Source organism: Vulpes vulpes, chromosome 7 (assembly GCF_048418805.1).
Source record: "Vulpes vulpes isolate BD-2025 chromosome 7, VulVul3, whole genome shotgun sequence".
Lineage (NCBI taxonomy): Eukaryota > Metazoa > Chordata > Mammalia > Carnivora > Canidae > Vulpes > Vulpes vulpes.
This window is the reverse complement of record NC_132786.1, coordinates 64,518,474-64,542,715: the sequence shown is the minus strand read 5'-3', so window position 1 is coordinate 64,542,715 and position 24,242 is coordinate 64,518,474. Positions and strand designations below refer to the sequence as shown.

The window sequence follows — 24,242 nt, the reverse complement described above, 5'->3', positions numbered from 1 at the left end:
GAAGTGCAGGAAAGAGATCCCAAGACACAGCCCGCCAGCTGGAAGATAGAGTCCCGGGGTGACACGTGAAGGTAGGAAGGAGTCGATCATGAGCGCTCTCATCACAAGGAGAAATTGTTTTCTCTTCTTGTTATTGAATTTTATTTTTTAAAAAAATATTTTATTTATTTATTTATTTATTTATTTATTTATTTATTTATTTATTCATGAAAGACAGAAAGAGAGGCAGAGGGAGAAGCAGGCTCCACGCAGGGAGCCCGACGCGGGACTTGATCCCGGGACCCCAGGGTCACGCTCTGAGCTGAAGGCAGGCGCTCCACCGCAGAGCCACCCAGGCATCCCCTTGTTATTGTATTTCTATGAGATGAAGGAGGCTAAGTAAAGTTGGTGTCATGATCATTTCACAACACACGTGCGTCTACCTTCTTGCTGAACACCTTAACCATATACAGTGATGGAGGACGGAGGTCAGGGATGGAGGGTAGAGGTCAATTACTTCTCAGTAAAACTGGAAAAACATTACTATTATTACTCACTTTCGAGAGGACACTGAGGTCTCTGGAGAGTATGTGATTTCTTCAAACCCATATATACAAGTAATACAACCACTCACAAGGCCCAACCGCGTGCCGGTGTTTGCATGAGTTCCCAATGCCTCATGGTGCTCTAGGCTGTAGCACGTTGTAATTGCCACAGCATAGATGGGAAACTGAGGCATGGGAGGTTGAAAGCTGTGACCCAACACCTAAAGGTCCTGGAGCTGCTGAGTAGCAGAGGGAGGTCTGAGCCTGGGGCACGACATCCAGTTTCTGTTTCAATTGCTTATGGCTAAATAATGACACATGGGCCCCGGTAAATCTACCTTCCCACACACAGCCTGCTGTTATGAAATTGCCTGCCTCTATTTGGTTTTTCATATTTTTATACGTATTTTAGAACAAACTCCTTAAAGTCCATAAACTCCCTCGTGGCAAATTGGATTTGGATTGATTGAATGTAGCCACTGTGTTAGAACGTCTGTCGTACTGGTTTTGAATCTTCTCTTTTATTTTTTTTTAATTTTTTTTAAATTTTTATTTATTTATGATAGTCACACAGAGGGAGAGAGAGAGGCAGAGACACAGGCAGAGGGAGAAGCAGGCTCCCTGCAGGATGTGGGACTTATCCCAGGACTGCAGGATCATGCCCTGAGCCAGAGGCAGATGCTCAATTGCTGAGCCACACAGGCATCCCTGAAGTCACTGTTGATATTGATGCTAGTGGTATCTTCAATGTCTCTGCTGTGGGTAAGAGCACAAAAAATGAGAACAAGATTACCATCGCTAGTGACAAGGGCTGCTTGAGCAAGGAGGACATCGAGCGCAAGGTCCAGGAAGCTGAGAAGTACAAAGCTGAAGATGAGAAGCAGCAGGATGAGGTATCTTCCAAGAATTCACTCGAGTCTTACGCATTCACATGAAAGCAACTGTTGAAGATGAAAACCTTCAGGGGAAAATCGATGATGAAGACAAACAGATGATTTTTGACAAGTGTAATGAAATCATCAACTGGCTTGATAAGAACCAGGCTGCAGAGAAGGAAGAATTTGAACATCAGCAGAAAGGGCTGGAGAAAGTCTGCAGCCCCCTCATCACCACGCTGTCCGAGAGCGCAGGAGGCATGCCAGGAGGAATGCCTGGAGGCTCCCCTGGTGGTGGTGCTCCTCCCTCTGGTGCTGCCTCCTCTGGGCCTACCATTGAAGAGGTTGATCAAGCCAACCTGACAATAGGTGTAGCATTGTTCACACAACATTTGAAGGACCCAACTTTGTAGCAAATTCCACCACGGCAGTTTTAAAGTCAAGCTTCTATAGTAAATATTCTTGATGCTTGAATATGGAATATGTGCACAGGGAAAGGAAATAAACATTACATTTTATAAGCACTGTATTGTTAAGTGGAAAATGCAATGTCTTAAAACCGTCTTTAAAATTGGCAACACAAAAAAAAGCAGTATCCCTCAGTTTTCAGAGCTATGAGCAACATTTGCTGTTCCTTAGATTCATGATTTCCTGCTAAAACTGACAGTATGTATATCTTTCTCCTGGTTAAAAATTATACTAGATGAACATACACCATGTAACAGAACATGATAGATGTACACATGCACAGAGACCTACAGAGTCATAGCTCTACTGACAGTCGCATCCCAGCAGAACAAGAATATACAAATCTTCCAATACGTAGATTTTTCTTATACTTACTGTATATGCAGTCATTCTTTTTGTAAATAATAGTCACATCGCCCTTTCCTTGCCAATCCTTAAGCCCCTCCCCACTCCCGTTAATGCCCTAGTAAAGACTCCTCATTCGGTACTGAGGAGGTAGAGTGGTAGTGACCTCCTGGTTTCTTCCTAAATTGAATATTTTTGTTGATTTCCTCTGTCAGGTTGAAAAGGCTCCTCTGCATGGTTAGTCTGATTATTTTTGTTGTTGTTGTTACCATGACTGCCTATTAGATATTACTGAATGTTAGTTTGCTTTTAGAAAAATGATCATATGGCTACTATCACTCAATAAATTATGTGGTGAATTATGTTGAACGGGCCTCTGATGTTGAATAATTCTTGCATCCACGATACAAACCCTACTTGTTCACGGTGTATTTTTAAACCACTATCTAATTCACATCACTTGTATTCTATTTGAGCATACATCCTTAACGGATATTGCCTATAATTTCTTTCACTGTTTTTTGCTTGTCAGATTTTAGCACCAAGATTATAATTATCTCAAAAAATGATTAGGGAAGATTTCTCTTTTCCTTTTTTTTTTTTTTTTTTTTTATCTTTTTCCTTGAAATTTGGAAAGCCAGACTGTTTAAAGAAAAAACCGGAAACCTAACTAAACAACACAATAAAAACACTTCATCTCTCTCTGTCTGTCCCTCTTAGTTTCTGTCTTTGCTTTTTTTTTTTTTTTTAGGGAATCCTGCCCTCTGGTAATTCAATCAGACATCATCCTAAATACTCATTTGGAGGGATTTTGCAGATATAATCAGAGGTTTGAATCCATTGGCCCTAATGTATGGGGCTTACTCAAGTGGTCTTGACCCATTCAGAGAAACCCTTTAAAAGCAGAGCATTTCCTCAAGCTGATGGAGGAAGACGAAGGAAGAAAGTTTGGAGGTGTGTGAAGACTCCACGGGCCCCTTAGGTTGATGATGGGGGAGCCTGTGACAGGGAGTGTGGGCATCTCCCGGGGAGCCTGGAGTGGCCCCAGGCGGCCATCAGCAAGGAACAGGAACCTCACATCCACATCTGGAAGAACTGGTTTCTGCCTTCGGTCTGAAGGAGCGTGGATATGGATTCTTCCTCCAGGGCCTCCAGGGAAGGGCCCAGCCAGGCTCATACCTTGAGTGTGCCTGTGGTACCCTCTACACCCAGAAGTCCCCCAAGGCCTCTGATCTAGGGAACTATGAGCTAATAAGTAGGCATTGTTTTAGCTGCTAATTCTATGCTAATTTAGTCCATGGTAATATAAGACTCTAGCAGTGACAGATGAATGCAGGAGTTTGAGGTTTTAACCCCCTTTTATATGTTATTAAATTATGCTTATTTAGATATTAGATATATTACTGAATCTGAATAATTATATTTTATAGACTATTGCCTTTGTCTTTCCTGTTTATATACACATATAATATATATTTGCAAATAAATGTGAGAAAATACAGAAGGTACTCAATATTCTAGAAAAGTATAATTATTCAAATTGATTCAAGAAGACATCCATACAATACAAAGAAACCAATAATCATTAAATAAAGTATAACGTAGTCAACACACACACATATCTAAAAGGTCATTACCTCTTTATCAATTTACTGGGTTTTTAAAAATTTTTTATTATTTTTTTAAATTTTTATTTTTTTAACTTACTGTCATTTAACAAAGAGTAAATGGATGGAGCCAGACTTGTCACCGCTGCCAGAGAGGGAGGTTACAATTAGGTGAGAAGGAAGCAAAACTAAACCCTGAGGTCCCAGAGCCGAGTCAGAGTCATCGGTATGAAGTCCTGCTCAGCAGAACACATGCAGATGGCTGGATGGATGCAGAAACAATTATAAATGTGTGTATACAAGAGGGGGTATATATACAGGAGGATTTATGTTATATGTATTACAAATTATATATGTATATATAATTGTAGTCATGTCCACATACGTGGGTTGGAGTGCCTGCTTACCATGGATACATTGAATAACCTAAAGCAAGAGAGGGCCCGGAAGAATGACACCTCTGTTGCAATGACCACGTCCTGCTCCAGGATCTTGGTGTCTGAATATCAAAGAGGGAACCAGGCTTCCCTGAGAAAGGCATTACGGTGGGTAAAATAAAAGATTAAAGTGGCACATCTTGCAGTATCAGAACATAAGGAAATGCTCCAGAAACAGAAGGGTGGAGGGGCATGTGTCAAAGGGACAGAAGAGCCAACCTGAGAGACCTCCCGGTGATGAAGGATGGGACCATTTGCACAATAACAGTAACATCATATTCTATGAAATCCCAATATATAAACTAAATAAACATGAATCTGCAGGGATTAAAAATATTTCAATACGTGGAAGAGAAAAGGTAAAATCTGCCTCACTGAAGGGACACTGTGCCCAATGGCAAGGAGTAGCTGGCCTGCTCAGAGCAGCTCCTGAGAGTAGTTATGGGCAGGGGAGAAACTGGCAAGAAGACACCGCTGCAGCCAAGCAGGGAAGGCCAACATCAGAGGAGCCACCACAGGACTCTACTGCACCCAGAAGTGACAGGATGTGAAGGGCATTTCACGTCTGTGGAATTCTTTCAAAATCCAGAACCAACGAGTAACTTCAATCTAATCATGGGGGAAAAAAACCCAAAAAACAGACAAACCCAAAACTGAGGGTTTCTACAAAACACCTGACCAGTACTCAAAACTCTCAAGGTCATGAAATACAAGGAACTCAGTCCAGAGAACATGGAGAAGACATGAAGCCTGGTCGTAATATGGAATCCCAGAAGGATCCTGGGCAGAAAAGGGACATTAATGGAAAAGCTCGTGAATTTGAGGAATTCTGTAGTTTGGTTAAAAATTTTTAGACAGGGATCCCTGGGTGGCGCAGCGGTTTGGCGCCTGCCTTTGGCCCAGGGCGCGATCCTGGAGACCCGGGATCGAATCCCACGTCGGGCTCCCGGTGCATGGAGCCTGCTTCTCCCTCTGCCTATGTCTCTGCCTCTCTCTCTCTCTCTCTGTGTGACTATCATAAAAAAAAATTAAAAAATCAATATTATTCGTGGTGAATCCACTTTCGAGATTGGTGTGTGTTAGTGTAGCCACGGTGTCTGTGACACAGCAGCTTTGAGCATCGCACATGTTTCTAAACTTAGCATTTCCTTTGTCCCTTTAGCATCTTGTCATTCCCATTACTTTCACTCTAATGTAGTTGTATTTCAGTTTGTCTAGTTTCAAAGGCTGATATTGTCCTCATATATTTTGTTTATGATGTTGATTTGTCAAAACAGTTGTCTTTAGGTTGCCTCTACCACAATCTATTACTACTTTCAACTTTCATCTTTATTACAAATTTACATGTGGAATCCACTCCCTCACTCCATGGCTGAGCACTTCCTCTTATCTCATGGTAAGGACGGGGTGATTTCAAGAATGCAGTGAGGATAAAGAAGGGTATGCATATATTTTGGGCACACTAGTTGGCTAAAAATGACTTTATTTAAAATTAACAGATTGTTCTAGTGTCACCAGGTTGATACTAGTGAAATTATTATTGGAATCCTAAAAAGATATGGCACGTTATTTTGTAATTCATTAAATACCCAGACATATTGGGGGAGAAATAGCTGATTCCACATCTAGTGGAGGAAATGCATAAGATGAGCCTAGAACATCTTTTTAGGAGGCAAGAAAGCTATCAAAGATATCAGAGACTTGTCAAAGGATTCAGAAGACGCTTCATGGGACTCACAGCTTTACAGAAGGGATCATTTGAGGACCAATAAGGATCGTAACATCAGAAGATTGACACACATTAAAGATGTTCAAATCGTGGGCTTATAGAACTGGATGGAGGGTATTATGCTGAGTGAAGTAAGTCAATCAGAGAAGGACAAACATTATATGGTTTCACTCATACAGGGAATATAAAAAATAGTGAAAGGAATTAAAGGGGAAGGAGGGAAAATGAGTGGGAAATATCAGAGAGGGAGACAGAACATGCAAGACTCTAACTCTGGGAAATGAACAAGGGGTGGTGGAAGGGGAGGTGGGTGAGGGGACGGGGTGACTGGGTGATGGGCACTGAGGGGGGCACTTGATGGGATGAGCACTGGGTGTTATGCTATATTTTGGCAAATCCAACTCCAATAAAATATACAAAAAAAAAAAAACAAAACCCAAAAGCCAATCAATCAATCAATCATAGGCTTACGTGCATTCCTCCAAGAAAAGAAAGGAAAGAAAATCCCAATTTGTTACCTCTGGATGACCGTAGGAATCTAATTGATTATTTCTATTATTTTTAAAATTATTACATGAAAGAACATCAAGCATTTATCATAATTTCCCAATATTTATGGAGGCTCATTTTAACCAAATAATGGGGCATCAGTGTCCTAGGGTCGCTGTAACTAAGTGCCACAAACTGGGTGGCTTGGAACATCACAGACGTATCGTGTCGTAGTTCTAGAGGCAGAGATTCAGATCCAGGAGTCTGTTGGCTGGGCCACCCTCCCCCCGAAGGCACAGGAAGAGGCCTTCCTTGCCTCTTCCAGCTTCTGGGGCCTCCAGGCTTCTCTCAGCTAGTGGCCACATCACTGAGTCCCTGTCTTCCCCTCTTCTCCCCTGCGTGCCTCTTATAAAGTCACTTCTCATTGAATTTAAGGTTCACTCAGATAATCCAAGACGATGTCATCTCAAAATCCTTAACTCAATCTCATTTGCAAAGTCTCTTTTCTAATAAGGTCACAATCACAGTTTCCAGAGATCAAGACATGGACCCACATGGGGCGGGGGGGGGGGGTAGCATTATTCAACCTGCTAAAGACAGGAACAAATTTCTCTAGAGAAATATTCAGCTAAGAAATTTTTAAAAAGAAATTATAAATTAGTGTATTACTATTACGCAACGTGTTTTGAAATGAGGGATCTATGTAATATCAAGGACTGATGAAACTCAAAACAGGACAGCCAGATATTATGAGGACTCCGAGGCCCCACCACCTATGAAATATTCATCCCAACATAATGGAAATTCATCAGGCTTCCAGATTTAGCTAACATTTTAGAGGAAATAATGAGGATGGAGAAATAGGGTCAACAGTGCCAATGGAATCCAATCTATAAAATCTAGACTAAAATATATTTTCCAAAATTAAAGTGCCAAGGAGGTGACTGACCTATATATTAAAAGAGAAATATCAATGATCATGATGCATATATCTGATTTTGTTCCAGGTAGAAGTAAGTGCACCATTAGAAAACCAGGAGACAACAGAGATATTGAAAATCGATTGGATATTTAATGATAACAAGAAGAAAATCTTATATTTAGATAGGATAATATTGCTGTATTTGTCTTTAGCATGGTTTTTATATTTTAGATTTGCATACTGAATTTCATGTAGATGAAATTATATAATGTTTGAAATTTACTCCAGGAAGTAATCTATGGCTGAAGGAGGCAAAAATGGACAGGGTTGCAAATGAAATAAAATTGGGCATGCCTTGGTAATTATTTAATCTAAATAACGGGCATATGGAATTCAACATATTGATTCTACTTTTAAATGTTTAATTTTTTTAATAAGAAAAAGTTCTATAAAACTAAACAAAATCTAACGAAGCAATACAACCTTCCTTAAAAAATATGTAGGCATTTCTCAATTGCTTACATGGTTTCAATAATTAAACTTCAACTTTCAAAAGTCCTTTCTGCCTCTCAAAGTGAGCGACTCTGTCTTGACTAAATAATTTCTCTGCAGGAGTTGAGTAACTAATATTCTGAGTGACTGACTCGCATGGAAATATATCTCCTGTTTCCTTTCACATATTTTCACCATATATAATGAAAGCATATGCTCTTGCTGGATTTATAGTCAGATATGTCAACTTTTTCCTTATTTACTTGAGGTGGTTGGCATAATTCAAAGTGAAGTATCCTTCCGTGTGAGTTATTTGTCACCGGGTACTCATTAGAAGATCTTTAATATGGAAAAGACCTGTTTCTTCTCAACATAATGTTCACTCTGCCTTCCTTCCCTGTTTCACACTTCCAAGATCTCGGATGCCACGGAGGGACGTCACTGTCCTAGTTATACCTCCACGTGTGCACGTGCGCTCAATTTGGAGAGGCTCTAAGATCCATGTGAGCGTTCGGATAAATCCTGGGCCACACTGACAAGATTAGTAGACCAAACAGTTTTGGGACACGTACCTTAGCTTTACATCATCATCAGTTTTGAGTAATAACAGCATCTTTTCTATATTCCACTCATTCACACAATGAAAATATAATGAGTTCTTCTACGTAAAAGAGGCAGTGCAGTGAGCAGGTAAGAGTACGCACTTCAAAGTCAGACTTACGTCAACCCAAGCCCAGCTCTACCAGCCAATGGCTTTGTTATGAGGACGTGAGACCTGACCATGCAGCACACTGGGCTCCCCAGTCCTCACCTGCGATGTTGGGGGGATAACACCACCTACTAGTCAGGGTTGTGTGGGGATTAAACGGGGTCATGGACCTCAGAGCCTCATAGTACGTACTACACACACAGCAAAAGCTGCCCCCACATGGATTTTGTTGCCCACACGCCACTGCTTTGAGTTCTCTTGAGATGAAAAGACATATTAGAGGCTGCTGCATTCCTCCAAGACCTTATCAGACTAAGACACAGTGAAGTGTGTGAGAAAGTGGGGAGCACAGCCATCCAAGCATGCACCAGACACGGAGATAGGCTGCCCGGGTCTCCTTTCGGAGGGATGCTGGTGGCCCTGATGGAGGACCGTGTTCACAGAGACACCCCAGCTCTCAGGCTCTTCAGGGTCGGCGATTCTGAGGCAGCCTGTGTGTGACACTGGGCGAGGTCGGGGCACCCCGGCCTGCCATCTCGGTCCAGGCGGGTGAGCTGTGCGCGGGGCCACCTGCACGGGTGCCCACCAGGTCAGTAGTCTACATCTGCTTATGTCCACCTCTCCCTCTGCCCAATCTCCGTCCTCCCACTTCCTCCCCTGAGCTTTGCAGGTGCACCCACACCCGCCTCACAGGTCCCTGGCGGGGTGCACCACCGTGGTCTGAGGGAGAGGGTGGGAAGGCGGGCTCCCAGGTGGACTCGCTCCCTGCAGAGATGGTCCCCGCCTGGCACACATGCCTCCGCTCTGCTCTGGGGGCCCCCGCGGGGTTGACCAGTCCTCTCTCTTCCATCTTTCAAGGGGACGGTGCCTCAGAAGCAGCACATGCCACCAACTGCGCCTCATGCCCGTTTCCTGGGGGTTCCGGCCTCAGCCAAGCGCTCCCCGACCGCAGGTAGGCTGAGCCCTGACTCACTGTGGGTGCAGTGGCTGCAAGGCGGCTGGGACGCTGCGACTGGTGAAGCAGGGGCTGGATTTGGAAGGAGATCCTAGTGGGGAGCACACCTGAGCGGGTGCCGTGGTGGGGGCAGGTGTCTGTACCAGGAAGTTAGAGCAAAAATACGACTGTTGAGTAAGTCAGAGCATAAATGATGAAGATTGAATTTGGCGAGAGGAGAAGCACATGGAGAGGCAGCCAGAGGTGGGGTCTCAGAGGTGGGCTCCCGGAGGGGGGCTCCTGGAGGGGGGCTCCCAGAGGTGGGCTCCTAGAGGTGGGCTCCTAGAGGTGGGCTCCCAGAGGTGGGCTCCTAGAGGTGGGCTCCCAGAGGTGGGCTCCTAGAGGTGGGCTCCTAGAGGAGGGCTCCTGGAGGGGGGCTCTGGGGACAGGTCGCGCCGCAAAGCTTACAGTGTGTCTCACACCTGAAGGCACGACCATCAGAGCTCATCACCTTGCCATGACTATTAGTGAGCCAATACCTGACAGATGGCTGTCCTCGGTGAGCGGTTGTGCGGGGACCACAATCACCCAGACGCTGGAGCGCAGGCACCTCCAGGGGGGAGCTGGCCTTGCATTGTTAGGGCTGCCGAGCACCACCCCCCATGGACCCTGCTTCTCCTCTCCCTGAGAGCTCATTCCCACTCTCACGTTTCAGCTCCCGGTGAAGCAGAAACGAACTGAAACACTGGGGTTTCTTAGAGTTATTTCCTTTAAAATTATGATTCTGGAAGATTCAGTAGGTCTTCATGTCTCAACTTAAAGTGTGTGGGAACCTTTTCCAGAATCCGTGTGAGCAGCCGTCACGGGGCGGCATCTGCAGGCTCTGAGCTGGCGTGTATGGAGCTTGGCCTCCGGGCAGCACCAGGGACTGTTCCCTGGACGGTTTCACAGGGACACCGTGTCCCTCAGACCCAGACGGAAGACCGACCCGCCACGCTTCCTTCGCACGCCGGGCACACGGCGGAGGTCACGTTAGGCCATGACTTCCCGGGTGAAGAGGGGCATTTGGTCCTTACGGGGTCTAGTCACGAGGAAGTAGAACCATTGATCTGTGTGGATAAAAGCCTTTATTTATGGCTCTGACCTACTGAGCTGATGGAGGGAGTCGGGGGTGGGGGGAGAACTTATTTTTATGATGAACCGGCTCCTATTACTCGTTACTTTTGATGAAGTTGCACAATGTAATTTTCACACTAGATACGAGGAATGGTGGAGTTACGAGAAAAAATTAGATTCTCACAAGCGGCGATCTTCTGAAGATCATCGTAATCACACAAAATGCAGCCACACGCCAGCCTGGGGTGGATGCCCTCGTTCCACGAGGTGCTACGTGCTTACACGGCGAGAGCTTCTCCGAGTCCAGTCATTTGCCCTGGAAATACATGCACTTTGTGTGTGTGTGTTAATGCTTTATTCTCTGGGAACTTTGGAGAACACAGTGTGCTTAAAGAAACAAGAAACGTCTGAAGGAAAGAGGAAATTGAGGAGAATGGCAACTTTTTAAAATAAGTCAAATGCTTCCAGTGAGGACAGCAGCTTCTACTATTTATTCACTCAGCACATCAGTTCCTGGGCTGGGCACACGAGGGCGGCCCCTCAGACCACGGACGGACCCCGGGCCTCACGGGCTAGGCTGGCTGTGGGCTTGGCTGCGTCCATGCGCGGATACGAAAGAGGGCCAAGGACACAGCGTCCCTTGAATCCATGTCCTAAAGTGGATTTTTCAATGCTTTCTTTTCTTCCTGGCAACGATGGAAAAACTGGAATATTTTAAATCATGAACCTTTTTAGAACGATGAATTCATCTTTAAAATAAAATGTGCCAAAAATAAAATAAAATAAAATAAAATAAAATAAAATAAAATAAAATAAAATAAAATGTGCCTCTCTGGATCGCTGTGTATTTGAGAACAAATCGACACCATCAAATCATTCCATGTGTTTTCGTATAAGGAAACTGAGGCACAGAAAGGATATTTGAGTTGCCAAGGACCACAAGCCTCTTTTATGGCAGAGCTGGGACCAGCCTGTGTCTTACTTTCCCAGCGCAATATTCTGAAGTGTGCGAGTGTGTTAGATTCACCATTACTACGATTTTTTTTTCTTTTTTTTTTCTTTTGTGTGTGTGTGTGGTTTGTTTTTGTTTTTGTTTTTGTTTTACATTTGAAAACAAGCTGATGGCTTAGAAGTCTTTGGAAGAGTGCACGCAAGCTCTGCGAAGTTGGGCTCTTGCGCCAGCACACACGTCTTGGGAACCCACTAAGCAGATCTTCCCAACAGCCTGGGGGAACCTGGACTGATGGCGTGACCCCATCTTGACTCTCAGCCACCTATGATGTCCCCTCAATGAGTCACGTGAAATATACAGCCTAGTGCTTTAGATTTTACCCAGTTCACAAGAAACTACCGATTAGAATAATCAAAGTACTGGAACCCTATGAAATTCAGTCTTCCAAGGATGAGAAGATAATTGAGATAAGCTTCAAATTAATAATAATAATAATAATAATAATACAAATCCCTTGATTTATGAGTCAGATGCTGTCCTCAGTGCCTCTGGCCTTCCCTGTCGAAGACTTTTGCCAACCACGTGGGTGAGCATGGCGGTCATCCCGTTTTGCAGATGACAACACGGAGGGCAGAGTATGTACACACGTTGTTTAAAGTCACATATTCAGCTTCTGGCAGAACCAGATTTCTAAATAAGGCATTTGGAGTCCAGAGTCTGCTACACATACTAAAAATACCAAATCTGTTACTTTTTTTTTTTTTTAAGATTTTATTTATTCATTCCAGAGAGAGAGACAGAGAGAGGCAGAGACACAGGCAGAGGGAGAAGCAGGCTCCATGCAGGGAGCCCGACGTGGGACTCAATCCCGGGACTCCGGGGTCACGCCCTGGGCCAAAGGCAGGTGCCAAACCGCTGAGCCACCCGGGCTGCCCCAAATCTGTTACTCTTTGTAAAAGTAAGTCTGAGAGCCAATACGAAACGGCTAAATTTGCATCCGCAGAATTGATGACTTGTCCCAGGCCTTGAAGACATTATCCTTCCCACCCAGTGTGTTTGTTCTCCCCACACGCCTTTGTGGAAGTGAATGATTGCTTTCTTTTGGGGTTCTTTTATCCCAATGCTCCAGAGTAGGCGTGTTTCGGGACAATGAATAAATGTTGAATAACGCACTTTACTGGACAAGAGAGAGAAGATGTGGACAAACCCAAAGAAAGATACAAATAGACATTTTATGCAAGTCATTTCCAAGAGAATTCTAAAACTTAGACCCAACGTATTGTTTTCAAGTACGTGCTCTTTTCTTAGGAACAATTTTGGACAGGAATAAAATGGTCGTAGAATAATCTAAGGCTCGCAAATTAAATCTAGTCGCTCTCAAAGAAGAAATTAACATTTGTTTTTCACACGGACACCTGCTAATTTGAAATCTCATTGTAAAATAAAATGCCTCCTTTTTCCCTCGAGAATTGGGACCCCTGTAGGATCAGCACATGTAAAGCAGCTTTAGTTTTTACTTTTGAAAACCAGCTCTTCTTTTGAATTAATGTCCAAATAAAGTAATCCCTTATTATCCCAAGACGAATTCTAGAGAGAAAGACGCTGCGCTTTTAAGTTCTAAAAGTTGTTAAATAAATCCAAGTGCACACAGCACATGCCGAGTGCACATGCCGGGGCACCGTCCGGTCTACGGCGGACCAGGCTGTGTGCCGTCCAGCACGGGTGGATGGTGCAGGAGCTCCGGCCTGGTTAGGACGTCACAGGCTTCCCCGACCCTGCACAGTCGCATTCATCCTCACACGCTCAAGTTGTACAACTAGGACATGAGACATTGGTATCGGCCCACTTACGACGATCGGGTGTGGTGATGTCTGCAGAAGGCTCATTAAATGAATAAATGGCCAAATATTTGTTTTTATACACAGTAAGAAATTAGACTTTACATCTTTCCCCCTGCTGTTTGCTACTTAGAATATATACTCCGAGGCAGGATTGATCCCTGGGTTCTGCCCTCACAGTTTGCAGCCGGGCACCACTGCCATTTATCGCCCAACCAGCTAGTGTTGTTTTGCTTTGACTCAGCTGTTATTTTGTGTGTGTGCCTTTCTTTTCTGATGTGAGACTCACCCTTGATGCCTGGTCTGTGCCTCTTCCAAAATAGTAATACTGGGCAGTTATTGAAAATACCCCTCGCAACCGCCTGAAAGCAAGTGCCTCTAGATGAAGAGACGCGAGAGCGAGTGTGGGTTTAGCAGGGGACTGATGGTGGAAATAAAGGGTGCCAGTCGGCTTCCAGATGCCCTGAAGAGCAGGAGAAGCAAACAACACACCTGCTTGTGCTTCTTTTGAGATACAAGACACATTCTATCTGCGTCTCCCCACCAGACAGGAACGGTGGGAGGCCAGGGCAGCCTCACTCCCCTGTCTCCTCCCCAGGCATTGCTTCAAACGGTTTTGCTTTGAAAACCTTTCATGAAATGGTTTTGCTTTAAAATATTGATATTACTCTTTTAGATGCAGGCATGTCAACATTCAGAATTCCCTTTAACATTAAAATAGGAAAAAGCTATCCCAGTGATCAGTAGATGGCAAACTTGCTACACCTAAATGATGAGGTTTGTTTTTTTCTGTTAGACATTTCACTGACATTTTGTTCTAAAATATTTTAAAAGTTTCTTTAAATGGACAGTAGAGTTGGTTTGTTGTGAAATTGACCCCTCCCTCTGACAGACGTGTTTATATCAAAGCTCCCATCTTTAAGATACTGTTATGAGAGTATCCGAGTTCCTATAAACAAAGGGCACACTTTCAACTGACAAGATAAGTCAGTGTTTTAATTTTTATTAATTAAACCATTTTCTCATTTTCTTTCAAAATATCCTCCCCAGTGTTACCACAGGGAGACAGTTCCACCTGAACCAAGTACTTATGGTGCCAGAAAGAGAACGCAGAGCTGCCTGCCGCGGCCACCCCACTCTTTCCTGGTGCTCAGAGTACGGTTTCTGTTACTGCTTTAATATTCTGTAACCATAAACAGAAAATCAGTATGTTGAGATTACCTACATGAAAGTAGCATATAGGAATTCAAGAAAAGGCAAAAGGAATTAAGTTCTTAAAAAACAAATTAATATGATTAGGAAAATCACCAGGCAGCCTGAAGACTTAGGCGTTTTAATTGACTGTGATCAGAAATACATTTCGGGTATTGAGCTGCTTTCTCTTTTGTTGAGCTTTTGACAGTTTGCAGGGGACCTGAATAGAAATTATGCCTTTTCCCTGATGGCAAATAGTAGTAGCTTCCTCAATATTTTTGCGGTCTTGAGCATGCACTGTACGCTGAGAGGTCCTCATGGCAGCAGACACGAGGGGCCAGTAATGTGTATGTCTAGCAAAAAAGGTCACAGCTGAGAAATAGAGACGTGCGGGGAGATACGGGAACATTCCCTCTTATGGGATATGGAAGAAACAATCTGGTTAAAGGTCAGGGTCCAACTTCTCTGCTTGGGAGCCACCCCAACATGCAGTGACATAAAACCACGACTATTTTATTGCAGTCTGAATTTTGTGGGTCAGGGATGTAGGCAGAACAGGACAGGAAGGCTGTCCCAGGTTGGGCAGGGGGCAGGCTCTCTGCTAGCTGTTCTCCATTTTGCATCTGTTGGGTCTGGAATGCTTGAACTCATTCCTTTGTGGTTTTTTTGTTTGTTTTTGTTTTCCTTTGTGGTTTTGATTTGCATTTCCTGGTGGAAATGTAGTTCCAAATGTAGTTCCCACACTCTGGGTGAGGATTTTAAAAATGGTGTTGCTATTATGGCAAACAATATGGAGGCACCTCAAAAAATCAAAAGTAGAACCACCAGTCGGTCCAGCAGTCCCACTTCTGGGTGTGTATCCCAGGAAATGAAATCTGGATCTTCAAGGTGTATCCGTACACCCGTGTTCACCCGTGTTCACTGAAGCGTTCATTAGTCACAACAGCCAAGGTATGCAAACAACCCAAATGTCCGTGGACAGATGTGCAGAGAAAGAAACTGTGGTTTATACATAAAATAGAGTATTACTAAGCCTCAAAAAAAGAAGGAAACTCTACCATTTGTGGAAACATAGATAAACGTGCCGGACATTATGCTGAGACCAACCCATCGCAGAAGCACAGACACTGCATGATCGCCCATACGTGTGGAATCTAAAATAGTCAAACTCATAGAAGCAGAGAGGACAACGGTGCTTACAGGCCAGAGATGGGTGGAATAAAGAGATGTTGTTCAATAGATATGAAGTTTCAGTTTTGCAAGATAAAAAAAAAAAATCAAGCTCTGCTGTACAGCGCGGTGCCTATCACAACACAGTGTGGTACACTAAAATGGTGTTGGGAGGGTCAGCCTCATGTTACACACTCTTTCAACAAGAGAACGAAACAAAGAAGACCCAGTAAACAAAGAGGCACAAGGAAACGTGCAGAGGTAATGGATGGATGGGTCTCTTACTTTGATTATGGTGACGGCTTCGTGGGTCTTTGTATATGGCCCAATCTCACCAAACGGCATCCCGTAAATATGGTAGCTCTTGTGTATCAATTGTATTTCAATCAAATTGCTTAAAAAATTCACTTTTTCACTCACGTTTCTGGTGCCAGGGCTCTCCAGGTGAATCTTTTATGCTTTCTCATAGCATGGTGGCTCCCAGGAAGATAAACGTACATGGAGCCTAGGTTTACTCAGAGCAAGCACCTCCAGGTGCCTGGGGGACGCTGTAGGACCCCATATGACCTGGCCTTGGGAGTCCCAGGATCTTCTGTCCCCCATGGCCAGCTGGTGAAGAGAAAGCATTAAGGCCAGCCCCAGCTCAAGGAGGGGAAATTTTGACCTCTCCTCCTGGGAGAAAAATGCAGCAAAGAATGTCCAGCCATCTTAAATCTACCAAAATGCATACAAAAAAGGAAAAGTCCATGGGTTCATAGGGAGATTAGAATTTCAGAGTAGAGACTTTCAGCTTAATGCATCTGACAGTGTCATTTTATATGGAAAATTGACAGATAGGACTTTCTGCACTGCAGGTGCTAAAATCATGATGTATTATAGCTAGTGGCGGGCTTCGCCAGGACATACATCATCTCACAAGCATCAAAAGTCTGCAAGTTCTAGAACTAGATTTTAACAGTCACAGGCCTGTAGGGAGTATTCACCCCCTCCCCTGCCTAGCTCCGCTTTCTCATTGATGGGAAAGAATCGCATGGCCTCCCACGTTGTGCACATTTCTGTTCTGTCCTTTCGCAAATGAGAGCGAATGACTGTGAAGTGCATGCATGTGAGGTCATCACAAATACATCTCTATTTCTATTCATTAATTTTAATAATAAGGAAACTTTCGTCATAATCTTGACGCCATCCATTCTTATTTTATGAAAAAAATGCTTCTTTTAGGCTAGAAGTGTCCATCGTGGTCTCAGATCAAAGATCAATTACACAAAAATCCATAGAGCAGTTTGGAATGTGCTGCAGGTGTCCATAATTAATGACATATCTTGTTTCTAACTCCCACATGGGCCTTCAGAGTTGAAGCCCTTCTAAGGCTTATTTTATCTGTCTCCCTCTTGTCTTAATCCAGAATGTGATCTGTTTTTAAACATCAGGTATATACTCGAGATGACATTTATATTTCATACAGTCTTTTTTTCCCCCTAAGTGAAGACTTAGCAGTAACATTTTTTCTATCCAGTAAAATTCACATTCTTGCGAGATTTATTTTCAGGGGATATTATTTTAAATGACGTTGAGAGCTTACAGTTTCTTCTGATCATAAATGCTGACTGCCCTATGTAGTTCTTAAGCATTTGAAGGTAACCGTGAATTATGGTAAACTACAGATAAAAGAAAATGCTTTTCAAGTTATATCAAAAAAACATATATTCCTAAGATATGGAGAGCTCTTTCTAAACTCTACATTTATATATTTTGGGATTGAGGCACAGTGTAATTGGAGTGATTCATGCAAGCTCGTTCAGCTTCCATGAAAACGTGTGTCGATAATAAGGCTCATGATCAGGAGCTCGTCCAATGGAGGTTCCAACACTCATCATCTATCTTTTATAAAAATATTTAAAATGTTTAAGAAATAATTGTCAGATTCTTGGTAAGATAAACTAAAGCTTAAGAGGGGAATAGGTCTCTAACACAGGGTGGCAACGTTTTGTTTCAAGTCCTGTTTTCTATCCAGTGTAATTTGGGCTCAAAATCTGGGAGCCTTGCAAATCTGTGAAGAAAAGACCTTGGGTTTGTGCGGATGATAACTCAAGGTAACCATGCAGCAGATTTGAACACGTTAGCTTCAGAGCCACGCGGCCCCATGTTCCCTCACACTGGACTCTTATAGAGAAACGACATCCAATTTCTCTTAAATGTTCCGATGTGACATTAACACATATCTGGTGAAAGTGAAAGACTGCGTCTACTGAACTATTTAAATATCTCCTTCTTTGAACTCTTCTTCCCAATCTAAACAACTGGAAGGGATACGTGTAGGTATAAGACAATTTACAGGTGGTCACATGATGCGCTAGGAGTATTGTAACATTTCCATTACGGAGATTTTTTTTCCCAGTTCGTTTTATCAGAGTTTGTAATATCGGTCAGGGTCCTCGCACCTGCTCCCAGGTAGCAGCTGCTGTCACAGCAGCAGGATGGCGCATCAAGAGCTAAGGAGCGGGAACCTGGCGAGTGCGTTCCCACATCTCTCCCTTTCCTGCGATATCCTTCTTGACACCATTTGTTCCACTCAGCACCTGTAGCCAGCCTCGATGTGCAGTTTGGACGTCATCTCTCTCTTCCACGCAGGAGGATGCCTCCTCCCTGAAGTTCGCTGTATCACTTGTTTCTTTCCGGATACATGTCTTAGTACTTGCCTCGAGATAGATTATCGTTGGGTCTTTTCTCCCCCCAAAGGGGACCCAGACAGTGTTCCCTCTGTGCTTGAAGATTAAAAAGTAGGTTCAAAAAACATAAAATAAAAAGTAGGTTCAAGTCCATAACCTGACCAATCAGGAAAGGTATTGGTCCTGCAGGAGTATTTGCACCACGCAGGAAAAATGAGGGTTTACAGAGACCGTATTCCCCCAAACGAGTGAACAACGCACTGGCCGTGGATCCCACCCAGGGTTCCTCCCTCTGGGGCTGTGTGCCCCAGAGGCATCACATTTCAGGTACCCGCTTGCTCACCGCCCCGTAAGTCCCACTGCACAACTGGAATATTTAGTTCTGCTGCTCGGCCATCACCTGGCATTTTCTCAACTTCACATTTTCATTCACAATATGCCTCAACTTGTGAAGAAAGAAGCGATGTGAAGGAGTTTATCATTCAGGTGGAAATGCATGACCTCGCAGTGAGGTACTACTGTGGCCTGGGGAAACCTCGTGGCTTTTACGGAAGGGGAGTGATGCGTTATATCAACATCTATGGAGCCCTTACTGCGTCCCACGCCGGGCGCTGAGAGGTTTATGTGTGTCAATAGCATTTTATCCACCTTGTGAATCCAATCTCAGGTTGAGGGGAGACAACCGGAGCTTGGCTTTAAGGAAAGACCTGTCAGCCTCAAGTCCCCTTGCTGCGGAGTGTCCCTCCCCAGAGTGCTCAGACCACCTTGCCTGCTGTCTCTGCAGCCTCACCTGTGTCCAGCACCCTGTCCTGTAGGTCCCAGAATCCTGGCCTCCTGGATTTTCCTTTCTTTGGAACAGGGCAATGGGAGTTAGGCCTTGGGCTGGAGAGGACCCACAACGCTTACGTCCTCCCCTTTGGATGTGGGAGAATGAAACCGCACGGGCTTGGTGTGTAATACGGGCTCTGTTTTCCAGTGGAAACGGCATCAGAAAGCTATTCTACATTTTCTTTTCTTTTCCTTTATTTTTTTTTGATAATTTAAGGACTAATTTATTTTGATTTTTTTTTAAGCTAGTTTCATTTTCTCCTGCACGTGAGAAACAGGGAAGGAGAAAATTTTAGCTGGGAAGTGCTATTAATTTGGATATACAAAAATGGAACTATAATATGTTTACTCAATTCTAATATGTATGATCTCTAAATAGTGAAAAAAATCTATTCTTGTTGCCATAGTAACTAGAAATTTTCTTCTATATTCTTTTTTTTTTTTTAAACACTGGATTCAGGTGAAATGGCAATTTTTAGAGTATGCTTGCCAACCACAAGGTTTCCCCCCCAACCCACCCCATAAGTTTTACTCAAAAGGTTTGTGGGGTGACAGGTGACACTCCGAAATGTGACAAGACCTACCTGAGTACTTATGAATGTGTGGCCATGTGTGGATCAGGAGACACACAAAATTAGGTAAAATGGGACAATACAATGGGTCCCTCTAAAGTGATTTTTACCAAACACTCACAGTTAGGGGAATGGAAAGAAATCGAAGGAGATTTATAATATAAATCCTATAATATAAGGAAATTTGGGAAAAAAATTTTAAACACGTGAAGGATACCCTCAATGAACATAAGGAAATCTATTTCATGTGAAAGAAATCTCGCTGGGGTGGCTGCTGCAGGGCGTGTGGGTCAGATTCCCAGGCACCCCTGGTCTGGCCACCGTCCCTGTATGATTCAGTAGATGCATCTGTTCCAAATCCCAGAGTCACCTCCAACTTCTCCATTTCCCTACTCAACTTCCCAATGTTAACATGGAAAATTTAACTCTTGACTTGACACTATCCTTTGAAACTTGCCCCCTTTCCAGCCCTTCCCAGGGCCTGCAAACCCCAGCTGTGCTCACCTCAGTGGAAGTCACCATCACATGGGGTCCCATTCCGCCCCCACTGACCCCACTGACGGCCCCCTGTTCCACTCAAGCAACACAGCCAGTTGTTCACACGAACGAAGGGAGCTCTTGCCTGTGAGCCTGATACCTGCTTCTCCTTCTGCCTGGACCTCCCTTTTCCCTTCACTACTGTGCATGTGGCCCTCATTACATGTGGCTCCTCTGCTCAGAAGTCAGCTCCTCAGGGAAGCCTGCTTCAGTTGTGGTTCCCAAGGTCGCGCCCCCTCCCTGCATCTTGGCCCCCAGCACGTATCTGCACCCAAGCACTGGTGTTCCAGTCCAGCATGCCTTCCTGCATCAAGGATGCTCACAGGGTTGTCTCCACTAGCTCGGGGAACAGACGCCTTAAATGTAATCTGTCCAAAGTCAAAATCCTGATTGCTCTAAACTCTAACAATCAAACCCTCTTCCTCATCAATCTGCCCATCTAACAGTCGGCAACCCCAGTGTGTGTTGTTCAGGCCACACGGTCTGACTCTCTCTGCACTGAGAGGGGCCAAGAGCCCTGTACAGACAGTAAACAGAAGTGAAAACCAAATAAATCCACGGTGCGGTCTGTTGTCTCGTATCTTTGGCAACAAAGACGTGCAAAATGGAACAGAGAAGTTAGACGTAGCTTTTGTTTCTAATTAATCCTGGGGTTTGCGACGCAGCAGGAGAGAGAGCGGAGACTCCTTAGGTCAAGTGCGGACAATCTTGCACACAATCAGACAGACAGGCAGGCAGGCCAGCCCATGTAACACACTAGGGTGTAATTACTCCCTGCAGACCCACAGGCTGTGCGTAAAGTTGAGAAAAGATAAATCTTGGCCCAGTTGCTTTTCTTCCCCTCTTGTTGGCATTTCTTGCTGCTCGGTCTTGGCTTTTGTTGCTCAACATGATGAAACCCTGGCTTACATCTTTTTCATCTTCACCCCTGTTTCCTGCCCACGGACCCCGGGCCTGGGTGACAAGGACCCACTGGCAGATTCAGGCCACTGTAGTCCTTACGGTAATGACTCCCTTGGTCCTCACAGGACTGTGTGCAGACAGTATAGATCTGAAGGTAGAAAGTCAGGTGGTGGCAGCAGGTGAGTTGGGACAAGGTTGTGGTAGGAAGGGGATTCAGCGACCATCCCTCTGCTCTTACCGGGTGCACCTGGGGCTCTGGAGGGGGCGCGTGGGGAGGGGAGCCTCACAGGGCCTCCAGGGCGTCCCCACCCCCGCCCCCACCCCAGGGCAGGCCTTCTCCACTTTCTCCACTGTGACTATGCGCTTTGCACTCTGTGAAATATTCACGAGAGCAGGCTTGCAGATGTGTCCTCCGGAGCCTGTCCACGGCCAATCGGGGAACTGGAAAGGTGCCCAAGTGCTCATTTCCTGGAAGATAAAATGTAAAGGTGTGTTTTATTCTTCTTGCTTAAAACGAATCTCTTTGTCCTTTGATGTGAGCTGGAGATCTACAAATCTTACCTGCTTTCTCTTTAATCCTACACAGAATTAAATCTCCAGTTCCTGATAAAAATCTCTATAGCTAGCAACTTAGGTGAAAACCCCATTTGAAACCATTAACCTTGCCTGAAATAGATGTGTGGAAGGAACAGCAGAACAGGTATCTCAGAAGAGAAGCTAATGAGTATTGACCAAACATTGATTTCAAACCTTTTTCCCTCTTTTTGCACGTTTTATGGCTATAATAAAGTACGTGAGATAGAAAATATGCCTTAGAAATTTAGTTTCTCACGGAATTAATTTTAATTCTTCGTATGGATGAGAAAAGAACAATTGCCTTGATTTTTTTCCTTGATTTTTTTTGGTTTCTTTTTAAAAATTCTTTCTTCCCAGTAATGATTGTTTCCTGATTAGCAAAGTCAAAAAGTTGTATTCAGTGCCCGGGTCAACTAGAGATTTTTTTTTCTTTTTCCACATGAGGTGTTTACATAGCCGTCAAGTTTCTGCCTTTTCCTTATATGGGTGATATTTTTTTCTCTTAAATTTCTCTTCTGAAACTCTCAGCAATTGGAGGCAAAACGGACTGAGAGTGGAGAGTGAGAAAGTGAGAGAGGAGAGAGAGAGATATGAGAGAAAGAAAGAGATGAAAGACGAGAGAGATGGGAGAGAAGGAGCAAGATGAGAGAAAGAGAGAGAGACAGAAGGAGAAGGAGATGAATGAAGATGACAAGGAAAGAGGCAGCCAACCCGAGGCCTTTGCAGAACCTGGAAGCCCTGCGGTCCCGGCCTGCAGACACACTCGGTTGGAGCAGGTGGTGACCCCAGGCCTCCAGAGGCTGCAGGAGGCAGGTATTTTCCCACCAGGCTTGAAGGAAATGCTGAATCCCTGATGCCTCCCTCTCTCAAGCATAAGCCCAAACCCAACCATCAGAGCAACACATCTGTTTGAAGGTTTGCCCGTTTCAATGCAAACTTTCTTGGGGAGCATAAGCTGGTGAGCGGCGTTGGTCCAACAGATTGTTTGGTTAAAGCAGTGAAGGAAAGGTGTGTTTTACACGCTCACCTGTGCCCAGTGGAGGAGAAACAGATGACACTCACCTGTCAGGTGCCAGATGGAGCTGTTGTGCAGACCGCCGGGCCTGCGAGCTCAGACAGGGAGTTGCTGTGGAGCTCTGCATCCTGCGTCCTGAGCATCGGGCGTCGTTCACAACTGGGAAACGGGATGAGGTCCCTGAGGTCATGACTATCAGTGGAAGATGGAGAAGTTCTCAGGAGGAAATGGAGGGATATAAACAGTAAAAGATAAAAAAAAAATTAATAAAAATCCAGAGTGTGGGTCCAAACAGGGGGAACCGGCGTTCGTGGAGGAGAACAAGACGCTGTGTCCACAAAGCTGAGAGAGGAAGTGATGAGATGGCATCAGAGGCCGTGAAGAGGAAGTTACCTCTCTTGACCAATTAAAAAACATGAGCTTCACCAATGGACCAACATTTTGTTCACACAGAAGGGAAGCTGAAAAGGTCTTTGAGTCTCTTTGATCCATTAACGATGGAGACATGGATGAGTGTCTCTATCTGGGGGCTGTGACTAACACTTTTTACCTTAAAGTTAGGCTTTTTCACTCAACAAAGGAACCTTGAGTGCTCTTGTCATTGTTTCAGAGTCTTACTCCTCCAAACCACACAGGTTCCCGGGCTCGGACCCCGCCCATGTGTCCGTGCACAGCTGGGCCCCTGAACGTGTGTGAAAACGGCCGCACGCTCAGTCGGTCAATAGACTGAAGCTTAAAATAAATCTAAAAATGTGATCTCTTTTAAAAGAAAGAGTTTAGAACATTCTGAGGTTTACTTCAACGTGCAGATCAGTGGACATGTCAAGTCTGAGAACCTACCTGTCTGTCATTTTTTCCATCCATTTAAGACTAAAAGTGTGGAGAGGATGGGCTTCCCTGTCTCTTGACTTGAATTTATCTTTTTTTTTTTAATTTCTAATTAGAATATGAACACTTACAAAGATTGACATTTCTCAGAAATTCAGAGAAGGAACGTCTGCTGAGAGGTCACCTGGGCGAACTCCCAGCCGGATCCCTAGATGACACTTGAATAATTTCTACAAAAACTAGAATCATCCCCAGCCATGGGGCTCTATTCGCACTCCTCCGTGCACCTCATTTGGCATTCAGAAAAACTTTAAATGATTAGAAAGTTCTTAACAATCTTAAACCAGTTCAATTTTTTTTAACTCTTTCAGCTACTTAGTTATGTGTGATCTTCAAGATATTTATGTAAGGCGTTTTCTTTCCATTCTGCGGTGATTTTGACAAGCTCCTTTCACTTCCAACTGATGTTTCTTATGCAGGACCCTCAGACCCTGTTCTTATGCAGGACCCTGC

At 44.3% G+C, this 24,242-nt stretch overlaps 1 pseudogene; it reads left to right on the top strand.

Moving 5' to 3' along the window:
* The first annotated feature begins 454 nt into the window (after window positions 1-454).
* On the top strand, window positions 455-1,812 carry LOC112934489 (heat shock cognate 71 kDa protein pseudogene; annotated as a pseudogene).
* The last annotated feature ends 22,430 nt before the right edge of the window (window positions 1,813-24,242 follow it).